This window comes from Micrasema longulum, unplaced genomic scaffold, assembly GCF_059751315.1.
Source record: "Micrasema longulum isolate JH-2025_06_02 unplaced genomic scaffold, ASM5975131v1 h1tg000482l, whole genome shotgun sequence".
NCBI classification, from domain to species: domain Eukaryota; kingdom Metazoa; phylum Arthropoda; class Insecta; order Trichoptera; family Brachycentridae; genus Micrasema; species Micrasema longulum.
In genome coordinates this window covers 735,829-755,610 of record NW_028277679.1, presented here as the reverse complement: position 1 = coordinate 755,610, position 19,782 = coordinate 735,829, and the positions used below count along the sequence as shown (strand labels likewise).

Below are 19,782 nucleotides of genomic sequence, written 5' to 3'. Positions count from 1 at the left end.
ACTGGTGTTATTCAGAGTATTTAGAAGTAAAAGTAAGAATTAAAATTTAAAGTTGAGTCCACAGACTTCAAAAGGCTAAATATTTTATTTGAAAATATTTTTATTTTAAATATCTAAAAAAAAATGCCTAAGAAGGCCGCTTAAAAGATGGAGTGATAGTTGGATCGTAATGTCGCAAGAGTAGCGGCTTTCTGCTGTAACTGATTAATGGATCTATATAAAGAGGACGAAGAAAATTAATTTTAAAACATCAATCAGATTGCACGGAGATATTTAAAAAAAATGTTTTCATTTATAGATTTCCGATTATTCTAATACCGTAATATTGGGCTCGTGTCTCCACTTTTTTTATCGTTAATATATAGCTTGTATAAAATACAAATATTCGTTGGTTTGAAAATATTTCTTTGACTCGCGTAAATATGTCATTAAAAATCCACTGGGTTTAAAATTTTATATAAGTCTGTACTGACTATAATCTCACATAGGTCAGGAGATAAAATGATATCACAATATTTTCAGCCGGAATGAAATAATTTCAGGCATGCCGCAAACCGTTGCCAGATAACTCGAGGGGCGTCCCGGCGCTCGAGATAGGGCGTCGCGACCGTCATTGGGGTTTGTCCGTTGGGCCAGGAGAGAGAACATTTAGTACTCCCGCGACCGCAGAGCAGTGAGTATGTCGCGCCACTCGGCGAAAAAGCTCTCGTAAAGCTCCGCGGGACTCGCGCACAAACTTTTGCAGATTAGTGACGTCTTATAATTTATGGCGTTTGTAAACGCCTTGTTTGGAATCTGATACCAGCATTATTGATAAGAAAAAGTTTTTCAAACCCGCTTCAGACGTGGTATGACATTTATTACGGACGACGCGACAAAGTTACCCAAAGTCGCTAGAAACTTTCTTTCCTGACTTGACAGTAAGGTAGCTGTTTTGTATATTCAATGTCGAACTTAACCGTGGCGGTGTAATTCAAGAGGATTTCTTCTTTTGTTTAGTAAGTCATGTTTTGCATACTTGGATTTACTTGGAACTTCTAACAATAATTTATCTGCATATGTTTTTGAGCCCCAGTTTACAATAAATATACGTATTTTATTCTGAATATTCACGATTACTGCATAAACTTCTACTTTATTTACTTTTGCGAAAATTTACGATACTTAAGAACTTTTATAATTTTGTAGGTACACACCTGAATTTTTATAAGAAAACAATGTTGAATTAGACGAAAAATTATTGGTTTTTTAAAAAAAAATCTGAAAATTCACTTTTGCATACTATTATTGGGAGAACAATACAATTAAATTTTATTTTAAATTAAATGAACAAAACACATTTATCAATGATGTTTCAAAGAAAAATATTTTTTATTTCGAAATTATAGGTCTCGGTTATGTTGATTATTTATAGAAAAACATTTGATCAATTAATGGAATATTTAAACGTTTTTTTTCTTTTTTTTATATTAAGGCAATCCATCCTAAGAAGGATGATTAAACGTGAGGATAAAATAGTAGCAGATAATTGGAAAATACGTCTGGTAATAATTGTTTGTGAGATTTATATTCAATGCAAATAAAGATTATTTCCAGACAACACCGAATCAGTTTTCCAGTTATTTATATATAGATCTCTGGAACTGATAGCCCCCGTAAAATGTATTACTCTATTCTCGTGGCTAAATGCTGAGAAAGATTTAGTTAAAATGGAAAAAAAATATTTCTAAATCAAATGCACTTGCTATTTCTTTTAGCAAGAAATGTTATATTCTCATTTTTGCGAGTAAACTTTATTATAATTAAAAATTTGCATTAAAATTTAACAAGGGAATCTAATGTGGATGTTGGTGTTTTTTTGTATATATTTTTTAATGGTGGATTTTGGAAAAATTAAGTTTGATTTTCATACATGAAAAAACACACTTTTTTAGAGTTTAAAAAAACCCGAAAAAACATGCATGGAAAATAATGTTTTTTTTTATATGGCACAAGTATTGAAAATGATATGATCACAATGATCGAAATGATATGATGAAAATGATCACAAATACATTACAATATTTTTTTATTTTATTACAAAATCATCGAACTGTGATTATATTTTTATTATTTGGGATCAACAAATTAGAGTGAAGAGTAAAAGTCTTTTTTAAAAAAAAAAAATTTTTAGACTGAATTTAAAATAAAGATAATTAAAGCGGGTCAAAGTCCCATGGTAGTGTCACTTTTTACTAATTACATTAAAGGTCCAAACATTGCTTCCAATATTTAAATATTTGGATGAACAATCATAAATACACAGATTTATATTTTTATTATTTGAAAATAAATTTACAAATATTATTTTGAAGTTTATGCCTTTTGGTAGCTCGGTAAAAAAGGTTTTAAAACTTAAGCAAAATAAAATTACAAAAAGGGTGCTAAATTTTCTCCGTCGTTGCTTAATCCTGCGTGAGTAATAAATTGATCGTCGAGTTAAATAGATTAGAGATCAGATACAAATAGACCGATGTAAGCTGACAATTTAATACTTGTTGATGTGATTTTTTAACTCAATTTGTATGCGTTTGTAAAACAAACAAAAAAGGGTTTACAATTAATCAAAACAAAAAAAAGTTGATTTAAACCCTCAACCTCATTAAAATCTCTTTAAATGTTTTTATATTACTTATTTTGGTACTTAAAATTTTGGAAAATCTCGAACTTACGTGAAAAATATACCTTGTGCATTTCGGCTCAGGTAAATTATTTATAGATGTCATGTTTGTTCATTAATATTTACAATAAACAATTTTTTATTCAAAAAACAAAAAACAAAAATATAAAATATTTATTTCTTCATTCACACTATTAATTTAACTGTCAGTTTCTTGAGACAACTACATGGGACTAATGCTCAAAGTTATTTGTTGAGTTAGGACGAACGAAAAATAGTACATAAAACAAGAACATCACCATCATCATCAAAACCATGACCCGAATTCAATTAATTAAATTGGAAAAAATGGTTACTGGATTTAGGTAGAGAAAATCGGAAAACTTACTAAAAAATATTCAAATACAATCAATGGTTTATTTAAATATTGTACAAAATTATAATAAATAACTAATAGGTAGTCGTGTTATTGTTTATTTTTGCATAAAAATGTCGGTTCTAAAACAGGTTGTACCTATTTAGGCAGACTAGACATATATCCAGAGAAATCTATTACCTGAGTATGTATGTAGTAGATAAAGAAATTGTTATTTTTTGTAAAAAAAACCATTATTATTATTTTAATAAAACAACACATGGCACATTTGGGTGTAACGAAATTAAAAAAAAGTACTACAAAAAAACCTCGTAAGAAAATTTTGATGAGATCTCTCGAAATCTCGACCAGAAGTGTGTCAATGCACCTTTTAGGTAAAATTGTCTCAAATTCAGTATCTTCATGAGTTGGAATAACTGTTATGAAGGATGTATCGGAGGGTTCCGGAATATGATTCTTAGCAATAATTTCTGTGAAATAATATGAAGTTTTAAAATAAATGCCGTACATCTCCCACAACCAACTACTATATATAGGTTTCAGTGGATTAAACCAGTACAAAATGCACACTTCTTAGAGGGCCAGTATCCAGAATGTCTGTAAGAGAGCAGAAAATATGGCACACATTGCAACCAATATAATTACTCCACCCTCGATGAATATTTTTCAACGAGAAAACAGTTGTGGTTTTTATACATAATTTTAACTAAGCCTCAAGGGGTCTGTGGATCCAAGCCTCCAGAATGTCATTGTGAGTAGGGCTGATGTTGTATTATGAGTCCCTGGATAAATAATTGACTAAGTACTGTCAAATTAAAGCCTGCGGGACAAGGTAACATGCTATGTTATTTCTGAAATAAAATAATTGCGTTTTGTTTCAGAAAAACAATATTTCGTTGATAATGATCTATACTCTTGTCAAACGCTGGGTCAGAAAACAAAAGGGGAACATGCAATTAAATACATTATTTTAAAAATATGTATGCCTTTGTTAAAATGGTCGCCAAAAGTGTGGGCAGAAGACTTATCAATGGCTTTTCAAAAAATGAAAACAATAAATTACTCTTATTTTTTTTACTATTGAGACACAAAATATTTTCCTATATAATAAGCAACGTGAGTAATTCTATGTAAGTCCTGATCATGTGGAAGAAACCCAAAACCAGTCGACGTATGACTCTAAAGTTTAGGTGGTTCATAAAAATTTATAAATGAATCTTAGATTTTATACCGCCCGTGTGCTCTGTAGCTGCAAGACATGCTCCAATTTGTTTTTAAATCATAACGTAATTGAAAACAAAAAAATAGAATCCCAACCATTTATACGCTCTGTAGCTGCAAGGCGTGTTGAATTACTTATTGTACAATGTACAACGCTCTTGAGTTGATTTTCGCAAAAATGGCACGATATAAATTATTCCTAAAAATAAAAATAATAAAACCAAAAATTTACTTGATAGGTAGTTATTACCGGCCTTGTAGTGTTATGGTCAGCGCGTTTTCTTACTATGCAAGAAGTCTCGGATTCGATTCCCGACATGGTTAATATGAAATATCTGTTTAAAATGATATATTCACACCATAATATTTCATAGTCCCTGGACCGGTACTTAAAGCGTAAGACTGATCATCTTATCTTCACGATACAAACATGATCAAGATACGCTGCAATTAACGAACCGTTGAAAAGATGAGTTATTACCATAATTACTTTTTGAATCCTTATTTTATAGGAATTGGCGAGCTCCAATTTTTTTAAACAAGCGCGGCGCTTCGTCCCTGTCATTACAGAAGAATATCTTATTTTTCTAAATATTATTCAACACTTTAATTTAAAGTTTAATAAGCTTTTTTTCAATTTCATCTCTAGTTAAGACTTTCTACAATTTGTGAAATTGAGTAGAAGGAACATTTTGCAGTGGGTCATACGAAAATATGGGTTTTATTTCATGAAAACTGGAGCTATGAACGTCACAAAGAACTCGACAAATGGGCTAAGTCTTTTGTTTGACTGATTAATATTAGATATGGGGCCGAGATGTAAAGCAAGATGAATAGAAACATGGCGAATGGATGCAGTCGTCCCAGTTATGTATCCAAAGTTTCCCGTGACAGAGGACAGTACCAGAATTTCTGAATTTCACGTCTACAATGGAAAAGTGACAAACGAGGATAGAAGTTAAGCGCGATTAGCATATTCGGTATAGAAGTTAGATGCCTCGTGACAACTTATAAACCGGCAATCGCTTAATAACTATTGTTTGCACTGTACAAGCCGACGTTTCTTTGGCGGTGACAGGATTAACAACTAATTCTAACACAATGCATCACATATATACATTCATCTTGTATAATTTATGATGAAGCGTAGGTATTGTACGAATAAGTATAAGCTATATTTTCTTCTTGGAACTGTGACCGAGCCACAATAGCTTACCCACTACATACCGCACACCGCATCTGAGGACATAAGTCTCCTTGGCGGTGCCCACATACACGGAAAATTTGCTCGTCGTCAAACGAGAAAAGCTGCCCGAAGGAGCTCTCTGAAATCTAGTAGCCTTAGCATCTTTGTGCTGAAAGAAAATAATCCAGAAGTACATAATATGTACTTCATTGGATTGAGAAGAGAGGAAAGTGAATTCTTCACTGACTGGGATTAAATTGATTGGACATGACCAATCCGCCGAAATGATAACAAAACTTTTTAAAAGCCTTGAAATTCTTTTTAGAAGCCACCAGATCTGTGTATCCGATGGGACCTATAACAGGGCCGCGGATAGTAGCGAGAAGCTCCATTCGGTAATCATAGAGAAGGGGAAAGGGACAAGACCACAGGATGTGTTCAGAAGATTGGTTAGGATATCCGCAGCCGCACGAAGGGGAGTCAACAATATTAAAAACAAATAATTTTTGATTAAATTTACCATGACCTGATAAAAATTGCGTAGTCCAGTGATCGGGAATAACCCAAGAAGATTCTAAGCGCTGTCAGATTGAAGGAAAAAAAAAGAAAGGTAGGGTTACCTTTCTTTTTTTTTCCCCTGAAGGGGAAGATTCCCATCGCGATTGCCAAGCATTAAGAAGAGCATTTAAAGTCATTTTTTTTATATTCGATTAGGACATTCCTTCAGTTGGGAGTAGATGGACGCCACCAATAACAGAGGATCGCCTTTTTTTTAGGTGGATATTTTCAGATCGTCGCTAAACCTCCAGATCTAAAGGAAACAAGCCCGTTAGAAGCCACAATAGCATACAAAATGATATAATCAATTTTTATAAAATAGCGAATGGCACACGGACGTCCCTGATTTAACGAGACTGATAAGTATCAAAGTACCAAATAGACGTACAAGATTGCAGTGTACCTCTATTGTGACGTCTGGTAGACCGACTAGGAAAAAAGTAAAGAGAAATAGATGTCTCGTTTTTCATTGTTAGTTTTCATATTAAAAATGCCTACGGTGATAAAATTAAAATAACCAACAGTATTTCAATTGCTGTAAAAATGATTTTGAATTTTATTTTTAACTTGCCAACACTTAAATAGTACCTACAGTAAACGTTTTTTTTTTGCCTAAAACTGTTATAAGTTTTCTAAAACATTTAATTGCGTACCTACCCACTTCAATGTAATATTTTATCTTTATTTAAGAACATCTATAAAGCTTAATGTAATTCGATGCTTAAAAATAAAAGTAATACTTATGATAATGATCACTTATATATATATATATATATATATATATATATATATATGTATACAAAATCAATATATTGCTACTCTTACTATAATGTAACATTAATTTTGAAGATGTTTTTTAAATGGACTTAAATTTATTGTCTTAAATTATTTTTTTAAAGATTTTTCACATCGTTTCTTTGAATTCCATAAAATATGTGTTTAGATAATGTTTTTTATTTTTTTATACATATCTGAGTATGTTTTCACTCTTTATTTAAATTCTTATCTTTTAATTACTTTTACAAATAAAATTTCTTCATTTTAAAAATTATTTCTATTTGTAAATACTAACTACAAACTTTTAAATTATTTTTATTAATTTAATTTGAATTTTTAAACAACTTCCTTTTCTGTTTTTTTCTTTTTCTTTTTTGTATTTTCATTGATAACCTGACATATAATTATTATATAATATGGAAACTTCACTGGTCTATTAGAGTTAAGTATAACTGTGTAAAATATAAAACAATGAACCCATACTGTATTTTTCCTGAACATAAGAAAAAAAAAATCTGTTTACTAGACACATATTTACTAGTCTAATTTTGTACCTGTCATGTAAAAGCTCTCCATGTGTATAGAATAAAAAAAAAAGTGTAAAGTATATCTTCACGTCGTAGTTCTTAAATTTATTTAACTAGGTTAAGAAAAAATCTTTACCAGGAAAACTACTAATATCTTCTTTTTAAAAATAATTTTAAAAATATTGAAAAATAAATATTTGCGCTCTTATGATTTACCCGAATATTTAAATTTGAGGGCCATTTTGGAAATAACTTACTATTAGAAAATGGGAATCAAGTTGGAGTAGAGAGAATAAAAAAACAGAGGCATTGAGGAGATCTTGAGGGGTGGGGACGACGAGTTGGCCTTTGTCCATACATCCTCCTCTAATCTGTATAGAGTTTGTACTCCTTTGGAATATTCATAATAACTTTTATCTATGCGCAGCTGACAGAGAGTCTCCCAGGACTCTATAACAGCTGCGGGTGAATGGTTGGCTTAAGGATCTCTCCTCAATGCAATATTTTATCCTTCCTGGAATGCCATCGGCAACGTTAAACTGATTTCCTTGGATTCATAGAACAAACCGCCGAGATACTGAATTAGTTTCAGTGCTGCAGAGCAGCGTTTATTTAATAGTTTAAAATACATATAACAATTTGTTACCCACAAAGTCTAAAGCCTTTTTGCGGGACACATTTTTCTTTAAGACAGGTTTATTTTACATTATTTTATTTAAATTATATTTATTGATTTATTAACAGGTACTATAAATCATTTAGAAGATATTTTTTCAGTTTTTTTTATTTGAAGATCCTTCATGTTAATAATGGTTTGTGGAAGATAATTGAACAACCTTGGAATAACGCAATTTAATGTTCGCTCTCCAAAGTAATTTGTAATTCGGGGAACGATAAGGGAGCCATTAGTTTTAAATCTAGTGTTGTAAGTGTGAGAAACTTTTTTTTTTATATTTCGGATCAACAAAGTGATCTACAATCAATTTGTAGTCACAAAGTTGTTTTACCGGCAGTACACTTTGAACTTTGTTTTTGATTTACTTATACTTCACAGCGATTTTTACGAAATATTTATGTAATTATAAAAAATTACACCACTGAACAATGCGAATTTGAGGTTATTTTAAAATGTTGAATTTTGGGATTGTACCATCAACCCGACGGTGTTAATTTAGATATTTTATATAAATTCTCAACAAAAAAAATATCCGATACCCTCTCTTCATAGCCATTAAAAACTCTAAATATTGAGCGATTCTAAAAACCAAATTGTATAAAAAAATCCATTTATAGATATAATATAACATGTAGAATTTCATAAGAAAATTCTTAAAATTGAACTACAAAATGTTTAGTCATTCTTTTTAGTTCTCGTAGTTAAAAAAAAAGGGTAAATAATTATTTAAAGGAACAAAAATATACTTACGTAGGATTAAACGTAGTTATACAGAAAGCAGCCAGCCATCGAAATATGAGACTAATATAATAGCACTTTTGTGAAAAGAATGAATAATCGAATATACACAACTGTCAGAATGTTTTTTACTTTGAGAAATGATAGAAAATGCATGCTTTTGTTTTTTTTATAATACAAAACGTGTATTTAAAAAAAAAAAAATTATCGATTAATATAAAAGCATAATTTATACATATTTTCTTTTCTATACAATTTTATTTTATATTTTTTAAATGCTATAGCTGTTACCTTCTAAAAGAATATTTTTTTTGCTCGGAGAGTGACTTACACTGTTATATTTAAGTAGTCTTTTGAATTATATAATTTTTAATATACATGAGAAAAAAATTACAACTATACGCAATAAAAAGAAAACTAGAAAACAATAATACAGTTAAACATTTGGCTAGTTTTAAAGATTTTTAAAGAATGCCTGATTACATAACCTAAAATATGCATTTTGCAAAAAAAAGCCAGGTCTAATATCTCAAACTCCCTTTGAATGTAAACGTTTTATATATTGGTGACATTCATTTTCGTGGCATTTAAAAACCATGTCATTTTCAGAAGGCGATTATAACAGTTTTTTTGGATGAAATTCGCTTGGCTGTTTTTAGTAGAACATGAGATTGACCTTACTAAACCCGATAACATCAATATTACATTTTTTTAAATCATAGACTGGCTGCTTTCTGCATAACAACGTTCAATTAGAAATACATTGCATACATTTATTTATTTATAATAATAATATTGGTGCTCTGCGTGTTGTTTATATGGTGAAATGAAATTAGTATATATGTTTTGATTTAAGTAATTTTAAATGTTTACTTTTACTTTCTTTTATGATACTAAACAAGGCGCTTTTGGTCTTACGGCGTTTGAGATACGTTGTTTTTTGTGTTCTTTTGAAGTAAATAACAGAAAAAACAAATTAATTCGTTTTTTTAAACGATTCTGAAGAAAAGTATGGCTAGTTTTTTGACAAATAAATCATACAGAAAAGATTAAACGGTTACACGTATTTAAGTTTATTTTATTACTTGATTATACTATGATAACGATTTGAAGTTAAGAATGAAAACGATTAATACGACAAAAATCAATTAGGAATAATAAAAAAAGTAAAATTAAATTTAGAAACTAAACAATCAATAAGTAAATAGAATTAATATTTTTTTAACATTTTCGTTTTTGAATTGGGTTTTGTTCGTAAAAAGATGTATAAATGTAGATGTACATATTAAACAAGTGATGGGGCATTATATTCTCTCTGCTTACCTCTATGGAGAAACGACGGGATGATTTGTTTGTTCATTTAAAAAAAATGTGATTTACATAAACCAAAAATGTAGCATCTGCGTTGTACGAGTATGTATTTGTAAAGAATCTCATTTTCGTCAAAGAGTTCTAAAAGCTCTAAAACCACGTAATGGTGTTTTTTTTGTACCAAACAATATCTAAGAAGATTACTTTCTTTGCGCTATCAAGTCTGGGTGGAGTGAGTTAAAGAAGGTTAAAAACTCCAGGTAAATTCTTATACTATTCAAAAATATCCACGTGGACAGGTGAAGATATGGAGTACGTGACAAGAAAAGGAAATAGGTGTGGTACGGCGGTGAAAGATGTTGTTTTCACTACAAGTGTGAAAGATTTCCTTGGTGTATTGGGTCTCTTTATTTCTTACCCAATCTTTTACATGGGAATACGAACGAAAGACCTAAAGGTGTCTTTAAATAACACTCTATTTTGTTCGCACTAAACAAAATAAAAAAGGAAAAAGGTAAATCCAAATAAGGAAGTATCACTTTTTTTTACAATTTTATAGTAATAAGGATCTATAAAATACTGTCGCGTAAAACAAAAATTCTGCTTATTAGTAGCATAAAAAATCTTTTTCAATTTATAATTTTGAATTTCCGCGAAAAAAAAATTGTTCACGCATAACTCCACAATATCCATATTGATTTGGAAAATATCATTAATTTTTCTAAATTCATTTCATGTATTTCTATTAGTTTTTCTATTTCTGTTTAGATTAAGTTCATTTTTTTGTTTACAATGGGGAAAATAGAGCATAAAATATCAAAAACCATTTGATTAATCCTTTTAAGTATGTTATCGCCAAATAGTTCAATCAGACACTCCACTGAGCGGCTTGGCTGTTCATTAAATGCTGACGTTCAACTGAATGCCAACGTCGTTCGTTGAATGAACGTTTAACGAAAGGGTTGAACGTCCCTTAGCCTCTTAAATATTAATACAACAATAATATTAGAACAATTTTTAAATCTATTTTCTTATGTGAAATAAGAACAAGTTAGGATAAGTTTGGTTAAGTTTAATAATAATCAATAAAAAAAACTGTTAAAATTTAAATTGTTGAATCCTTAACTAAATCTAACAAGGAAAGTAAAAACACATTTTTTCAAATTATTAAACTTAACCCAACCTATCCTAACCAAACCCGGTGGCTTTTGGTTCGGCCGTTTCCAAAGGCCTAGCCTTCAACCTGCGAACACGTTATTTAATTACTTATATTTTTTCATATAAAAAGACATTTTACAAAAAAATAATAACGAATCCCTTACTCGATGAGGCCAAGAGCCTTGTCGTCGTTTCAGTTTATCTGAGATCCAAGAGACCAAAACACAAATCTGCGAAAATAGAATTAAAAAGTTATTTTTACGAAATAGGCAAAAATAAAGACTATAACTTAAGACAAAACTCTTTAAATAACACCTTAAACAATAAAAAAAAAATTATTAAAGAAATTAAGGCTTCCTCAGAACTCCTGTACACTTTACTCAATTTTGTTAAAAATGGTCTGTTGGACAAAACAGAACTAAAACGACGCTGAGTTGAGTTGGGATACAACAATAGAAAGTAGAAGCGTGCATATTAAGAATACTTCAAATAAAAGTTCTTACATAACATTAATTTCAATAAACATCTGGGTAAGTAAACATTATTCATTCAATTGAATGCCAGCATTAAATGAACAGCCTAGTTGCTCGTTGAGTGGCTGATTTAACTATTTGGCGGCGAGATATATATAAATATTGGTCGCCTCTCATTTTTGTGTTTATACAAACTTTAAAATATTGCAATAAAGATGGAGAACATTTTACAGAAGGAGAAATGGAGGTCTAGGCATTTCAAGGGCTTAGACTTGTAATCAAACATGTTTTCATGTGTTGTCTAGTTTGCAGAAGTAAATGTTTTATTTTACATTTATCAACACACGGAAGAATTGAAGCAATATTTATGTGTAAAGGTTGTAAATTTCTTTATTCTCTTCCGTTTCTTTGTTTGAAAAAAATAATAAATTAGCGTAAAAATGGTTTAATATTAAAATTATTTTTTCCGGCTCAGAATGATTAATGTATTTTTGTAATCTGGCCAAAGTTTTCAACAAAAAAATTGAAAATAATCTTAACAAGTAATTGAACAAGACAGGTCATGAGCCCTGTAAATGCCAAGACTTCAACATTCTCTTTTCCAAAATGTTCGTATTCTGTTGTTATAAACGTCGATGAGAATATATATTTAGATTAAATATTTAAATTACCGAATCGACAGATTTTTACGGACAGTTTAAAGCAGTTTGAAAATCACTTTTTACATAACATGTTCTTATCGTTCTGGTATACAGTTTCTTTTTTCTTTAATATTTCTTGTTGGTCCAAACCACCTGATCTAAAAAGAAGTATCGAAATAGGAAAAATTTTTTCAGGCGTTGCCTTGTACGTGAAAAGATTCAATCGGACAAATCTCCCCACAAAAATAAAGATTTTCGCTCTTTAACTTAAATGCAATCAACATACGCAAGAATTGAAGAAACGTGGGTGTTAAAACTCATGCAAAATTTTAAATGGTACACAGTATGTATAGTGCCCACTTAAAATCCAGTCAGAAACAGGTTGTAAACCTTGTAAATACCTAGACTTCAATATTTCTTACTCTAAAATGGTCTTCCTCTCTGCTGTAATGTGTTAAAATTTAATTCTATTTCACCATCACATTTAACAAAGAATTATTTTCCGGCAGTATTCAGGAGGTAAAAGTTTTATCTGTCAGTTCGGACTGACCTGGGTTAAAACGTTTATTTTCCCTTGATGTTTATCTTTTTCTTAATTACGTTATTTTTAACATAATGTACAAGATATCTTTTCGGAGTTCAGTAACGGTCTTGACGTTAGCGAAGCAAAGTTATGCTTAAACGCTCCCTGCATTTGTAATGAAGGAAGAAAACAAAAAATAATAATTCACGAAGTACCAAGAGTTCATACAGTTCAGTGTGGTTTTTGATTTTATCGCAACATTAGCTTTGGTGGAAATGATAAGCAAACTTATTATTATTTCAAAGGATACGTAGAAGTTTTTAAATATGAAGTCAAGTAACGAGTAGTAAGCTGATTTTTGATCTGTTATTGCCTAAATCAAATAAAATAATTATAAAAGAATCCGAATGTTATTTTTTTTTTTTTGGTTTACAAAAAATTAAAATTAAAAGTAAATAAATACTTACTGATTTTTTTTTTTCAATTACATTTATACGCTAATAAAACACACATATCAATTAAATTAACAATGATAATTATTATTTAAATTAAAACTAAATTATCGTGAAAAAAATATTGTTACATGAAAAAATGCACGTTGAAATAAAAATAGGAATGAACATGATCAAAGTTAAAAAATAGTAAAAGTTTAAAAAAAAATTTTTTTTAAAGAAATATTTAAGTTCTTATGATTTACCCAAATATTTAATTTTGAGGGCCATTCTCAACGAGTTGTAAATAACTCACTATTAGAAAATGGAATCAAGTTGAGTTAGAGTGGGATTCGAACGACGGACTTTTGGTCCGTGAGTCCGAGACACTAGCCACGGGACCACAACCCGATTTTGTCCGTTAATATTCTAAGTCTTCCGAAGTTAATTCGTTAATCTTCTATAAAACACATGTAGTATACACAATATGTAAACACTGATATAATTCCCATTTAAATAACTACAAACACATTTTATTATTATGCGATTCATATTTTTTTTCGAATTAATATACTCGTAATATATTTCACTTTATACATAATACTATCCTTTTCGTTTTTTCCTCATTTTGCTTAGAGTTTTTTAAAACGCTTATAATACAACGTATTTGTTTTATCCCTTTACTTCTTTATCACTTTTACTTTTTTTTGTCTCTGTCAAAAAACAAATAAAAAATAAATTACAATGCCTCTTGAGAGCTTAATTCTGTTTTAAAACTCGAACATACTTAAGAGTAAAAAAAAGTAACTTAAGATTATTTACAATAAAATAAGTATATTATTTAACACGACGGAAAGCGATATCATCACATTACATTATTTAATTTTTAAAATAATTTTAATGGAGTGTCACTTTAAAGGTTATGATTCATTTCTAGTCATTTCCAGTGCAAAATTAATGAAGTCAAGCTAGTAGTCTCGCTAGTAACTAGCGGCAATCTAGTTACAAGGTGGCCGTGTTTACAAGATAATCGTGCATGCTAACCGCCGATCGGACAAGTATAAATATACTGCTCGATTATTTAAAACTGGCGCGTTTGCAAAACTTACACAAACGCCTTGTGTAGTATTTGTGAATAAGCGTATGGTATGACATCGCACGGCATACGCATTGTGAAAATAATATCTGTCTGTCTCGCGCTTAGACGCGCTTATGAGCGTGACATAGACTAGTATTGCTTTGTTAGTTGTTAATAATATGATAATGAAATATACACAACATGCTTCTGCGTTCTTCGAATTTTGCTGCAATTCTTCATTTGATTAAAGAATTAAAAACACTGGGTAAAATTATATAAAATGATTTATTTCTATTTAATCTAATCATGTATACGTCAATTACTCGTATCTGTATGGTGCTGGCGCGTTTACAAAACTTACACATACATATTTTTAATGTACAGAATATTTATGTAAGAACCTTAATATTAAATTTTAGTAAAATGTGCTGTGGTAAATTTAAAATCCCTTGAGTCAAGAAAAAAAATTAGTCAAGAAAATGAGAATTATTTATTTAATAATGCGTCGCTTTCTAAAAAAAATTCTGATGAAAACGGCGGCAGAAAACTAGCCTTTTACTATTTAGTTCGTCGAAAATGATGAACACAAAATATATATAAATAAAAAATGTACTTGTGTAAAAATAAATTAATATCTTATATTTTCTTAACCCACTGTATTTTTTTATAAATGCCCAACCCTCTAATCCAAGACGGATTTTCAAAAAAAGGTAGCACATTTGGTTACAATTTAATCTAACCTTTTTCGAATCAACATCTTATTGATTTTAGATGCGTTAAAGTAAGTTTTGCGAAAGCGCCAGCTCTAGTAAATCGATCAGTAAACGCACCTCGCACGAGATTAAGATATAAATCCTTTCAAATAATCGCATCACAAATCATGGTGCATAGGCACTAAAAATTGCCCATATTTAACCCTTTATAGGACACTTAGAACCATGTAGTACATACCTACCACTAGAATTAACTCTTAAATGGCTGTGACAAATATTTGATTGCGCGCGGTGATATAACATGTTGTTACAAGAAGCAAAAGACGGAATATTATAATGTTCAAATATTAAAAAAAAAAAAAAAAAAAACATCCAGACATACTGTTTATTGATTCTTTTCAATAATTGATAAAAATAAACATGAGCTCACCCCTGTTACAGAAAAATAATTTAAAAATCATAAATACGCCGGTAATCTTACATACGTACGTCCTCTATCACTGTCGAAATCCGACTAACAATAACCTCTTTTACACAAACACCGGCCACGGAACAGCGTTTCTGTTCTCTTTGTTATGAGTTCTATATTCATGTTTCTCTTAGACATATTTATTGCAAAATCGGGGTTACATTCATTCTTCACGTAGCAATGATAAATTTTTTGTATATTAAAATCCTGTACAATTATACAAATTTAACTTTGCAAATCTTGTGTTAAAATCCCAATTAAAAATTACAAAAAAAACAACTTCATCACCTTAAAAAATAAGATAGATGTATCAAGTTTTGTATTGTATGCAGACTAGTGTGGCAATGCATCCACACAAGAGTTCAGTTTTATATTTTGTATTGATAATAAGGCTTATTTCACAAGAGTATCGTAATAATGTACACTGTGAAATCAGTTTTTCACTCAGCTTTTTCAAATGCAATAGGTTTATAAACGTAAAAAAGTATATATTTCATTAAATTTACAAAACGTGAATCAACACAAAACATGTTTTGTTTTGTTTTTTGTTTTGTTTTTTGTTGCACCACAACAGGCGAAGAGGCCCAATGAGAGTGGTGAATTACATTACGGAACACCCAGGCTTAAGAAAAATGACTTTTCAATTTTTAGTTTTCTCACCGGGAATCGAACCTGGAACCTTCCGTGTGTGAGTCAAGCGTCTTGACCTCTTCACCACGGAGGCTATTGTGTGTCGTATGAAGGATTAAAATGAATGATTTAAATTAATGGTTGGACTCATGTGTTCGTATACATAAAAAAAATTGACCCCAATCTCAACTAAAATTTGTTATAAACAAACGGACTTTTTTTGGAACAATATAATTATTTACATTCTTGCATAAGATATATTTATAAATAATTTATTTTCAACACATTGGATTAACGGTAAAATTGAACCTGATCGACAGATGTGTAGTTTATGTTTTATTTTTTTAATGTCAAGTAAAAATAATGTATAGATAAACAGAGAGAAATCAAATAAATGTGAATATTAAGTTTTCTACGTAAAATCTAACAGGCATAAAAATAATAACTGAATTATTATGTCTTTGACACGGGTTACCCCTAACCAGAAAGGACACATATTTTTATTGTTTAATATTGTTTATAATGTAAACGAAAATAAAAAATAATAATAATAAAAAAATATTTATACATTCTTAATAGATCTTCATGATTTCGCAGCCTTTGAGATACTGCTAAGTCTTTCTGGATTATAATGGCATATTTTAAAATCTTTATTTTGATAAAATGGATAAACTTTTACTTTCTATGATTTGCATACAAACAATAAATAATTAAAAATATATTGTAAAGATACTGTAAATGTGATTTTATGTTTTTTTTTCACTTTTAAATTAGTTCAAGAGTAGCTTTTTCATACCTTGTTAATTAATTCACCGCCGATAAAAATCTAGTTTTTCCAAATCAAGCCCGAAATAAAAATGTTTTTTCACATAGCATTAACGTTCTTTTAAATAAGTTTTTATCTGTCTGAGTAGAAATATTAAAGTTATAATTTATGCAGTCTAAGCATTATAAGCTCGTAAATGTATTTTCAAAACTTACAAACCATAATTTTGAAAAAATCTTGATAACTCGATTATAAAAATATGAAAATCTGAAATGTTTAAGAGGGTTGTTTTTCATATAAACCCAAGAGACAGTGGCGTAGAGGTTGAATGTGTTTTAATGAAATGAAATAAATTAATGAGTTCACAATTTAATATGTAATGTAGTTTGTAAATTAAAATATTTACGTGGAATATAATTATACCAATTTATTATATTGGAGCTTTCACCGTATAATAAAAACCCGAAATAATTTACTGGAACCTTCTTACGTATTTTTTTAAAACTGATAATATTTATGTATTAATTATAAATTCATAAGCGTTATATTTGGTTTTGTACAATGTTTATTAATTATCTCAATAGATAAAAATAGTTGAGAAAAAACATAGAAATCTATGCCTCTATCTTGTTACGAATCTTATACAAAAGTCGTTATTTTACTTAAAATAGTTAGGTGCATAACACATTAAATACAATTAAATAAATACGTAGAAATATTTTTCATAAAACATATACAGTAACTTTATTTGTTTGTTGAAATAAAAACATACTTTTAGTAGTTCTTCATAACTGACAGCATGCGAGGCATAAAAATCATTAAGAATACATGCATTCGGGTGAAAAACATTACCTGCAATACTAAAAGTATTAGGAAAGAAACTTTAAAATATGTATGGAAAAAAATAAAGATAAACAAGGTTTATCCAAACAAAATGGTCAAAAGTAACAATAATGGAAAAATATGTATCAGTTACGATATTGTATATGGGAAAAAAAAATTTCAAATATTCAAATTAAAAAAAATCTCGATCATCATCATCATTACCGGCATTGCCTTGGTACACCAATTGCAGCGTATCTTGATCAGTTTTGTTTAATGAAGGTGAGATGATCAGTAAGTACCAGTCCAGGGAATTTCGATAAATTTATGTAATTAATGTTAAGTAAATAAATTTTTAAAATTATTTCTAAAGATCCAATGAGCTAACTTTGTATCGTAATTCGCAGTGATTTTACATTTGAACATTACACAGACAGGATATGTAGGTACATCCATCAGTTTTTTCTAAATTGATGAAAATATTTTCATGAATTTGTCAAATGTAATAAACATATTAAACACTCAACACATTTATTTCTTTCACTTATTAGATATTGTTTTGTATCTGGGGCCAAAATTAATATTTTCTTGTTTTTTTTTATTTCCTTAAGTAAAGCGTTATATCTACAGTCCCTGATTGCACAGTTGTTCAGTTTCAACACTTGCTTTTTAAGGATGTGTCCTACAAGACATCTAATCCTCCCAAAAATATCCACGTAAAAGCTCTGTTGCCGTTTAATAAGTAATCCTTTTTTTCTCAAATTTCATAAATCGTTTATTATCAATATGTTTAACTAACTTAATTGATATATCTGGATAAACTACCCCGCCGCTGTCACTTTCCCATATTCTTTTGTGAGATTTTTAAAGTTTCGCTAACAACAGACACGTCCTGTTTTAGTAATGAACTGCCGGGACGGATTACCATCGGGTATCCAGCTTTATTATTCGGGAAAAATCTTTTTATCTCCCGAAACAACACAAAGCCATCTGGAAATTCGCAATATGTGTCAGAGATAAACAAAAATGTATTCGGACATATTCGACATAGAACGCCATCTTTTGATCGCGCTTGCAACCAGTTGTTACCGGCCAGTAATTAAAAGTAAACACGATCACAGTTAAACGACCGTAGCCATCCCTAAAGGGGAACTATCAAAATAGTCCATAAATTTAAATCGAAAAAACTTGATACTAAAAAATCATGATAGTTAAAATCTAACCGAAATCGGAATAAACAAGTAAATGATAGTAAAAAATACGATAGCATTTTGCACTTTGAAACCTAGAAAAAACCTAAAAAAAAGAAACCTATTTTAAGATAACAAGATTACCTATTTGATTAATTTTAGCATTTAAACGTAGATTGGGGTGAAACCCAGTCCTTGTTTACAAACATTTGGACAAACTCAAAATATTGTCAATACTAAGCAACGGTAATGGTTAGTCGTAGCAACTTAATTCGCAATACTTAAAATGCTTTTTCTATATCACACGTACGTTTTAAAGACATATTTTTCTTATAAAAAAAATAAACTTATTAACGGTAAGTGATAGAGACGCGCGACGTTAACTTTAGAGGCAATATTTAAGAAGATATTTTTACTTCAATTGTGTTATTTTTAATCAATTTTTTCTGGAATTTTTGATATAAAATAAGAACTTCTACCAGATAACCGTAACGATGCGACGGAAAATTTCAAAATTGACCACATAGAAGGATCTACGAGTAAAAAACAGGGCAATATTTTTTTTACCATCATTAAAAAATGATTTTAACTCTAGTCTTTAATATATATATACGTAAATATCAATATTCGCATATTTTCTTGATAGAGTAAATAACTCCTGAACCGATTAACGTGCGTTTTTTTTTAATGATGAGCTTTGGTCTACGCATATTTATAGCTCTTAAAATCTTCAATCTGAAGGGTAGAAAAAAGTTAAGAGCGTAAATGTTTTATTCATCTTAACCAGAGTTGCATTCAACGAGAACGCATACAATAAAAATTGGGAGGCTGCTATTTTTTTGGGTATGAAAAGTTTGAA

General features: G+C 29.7%; 1 protein-coding gene across 1 annotated transcript in view; it reads left to right on the top strand.

Annotated features, from left to right (window-relative positions):
• The first annotated feature begins 650 nt into the window (after positions 1 to 650).
• Positions 651 to 19,782, top strand: part of LOC148281247 (lachesin-like) — a 241,177-nt gene continuing 222,045 nt past the window's right edge. Inside the window, exon 1 of the mRNA XM_088226984.1 lies at positions 651 to 998. The gene's annotated coding sequence lies outside the window, so the exon portion shown is untranslated. The remainder of the gene's footprint in view (positions 999 to 19,782) is intronic.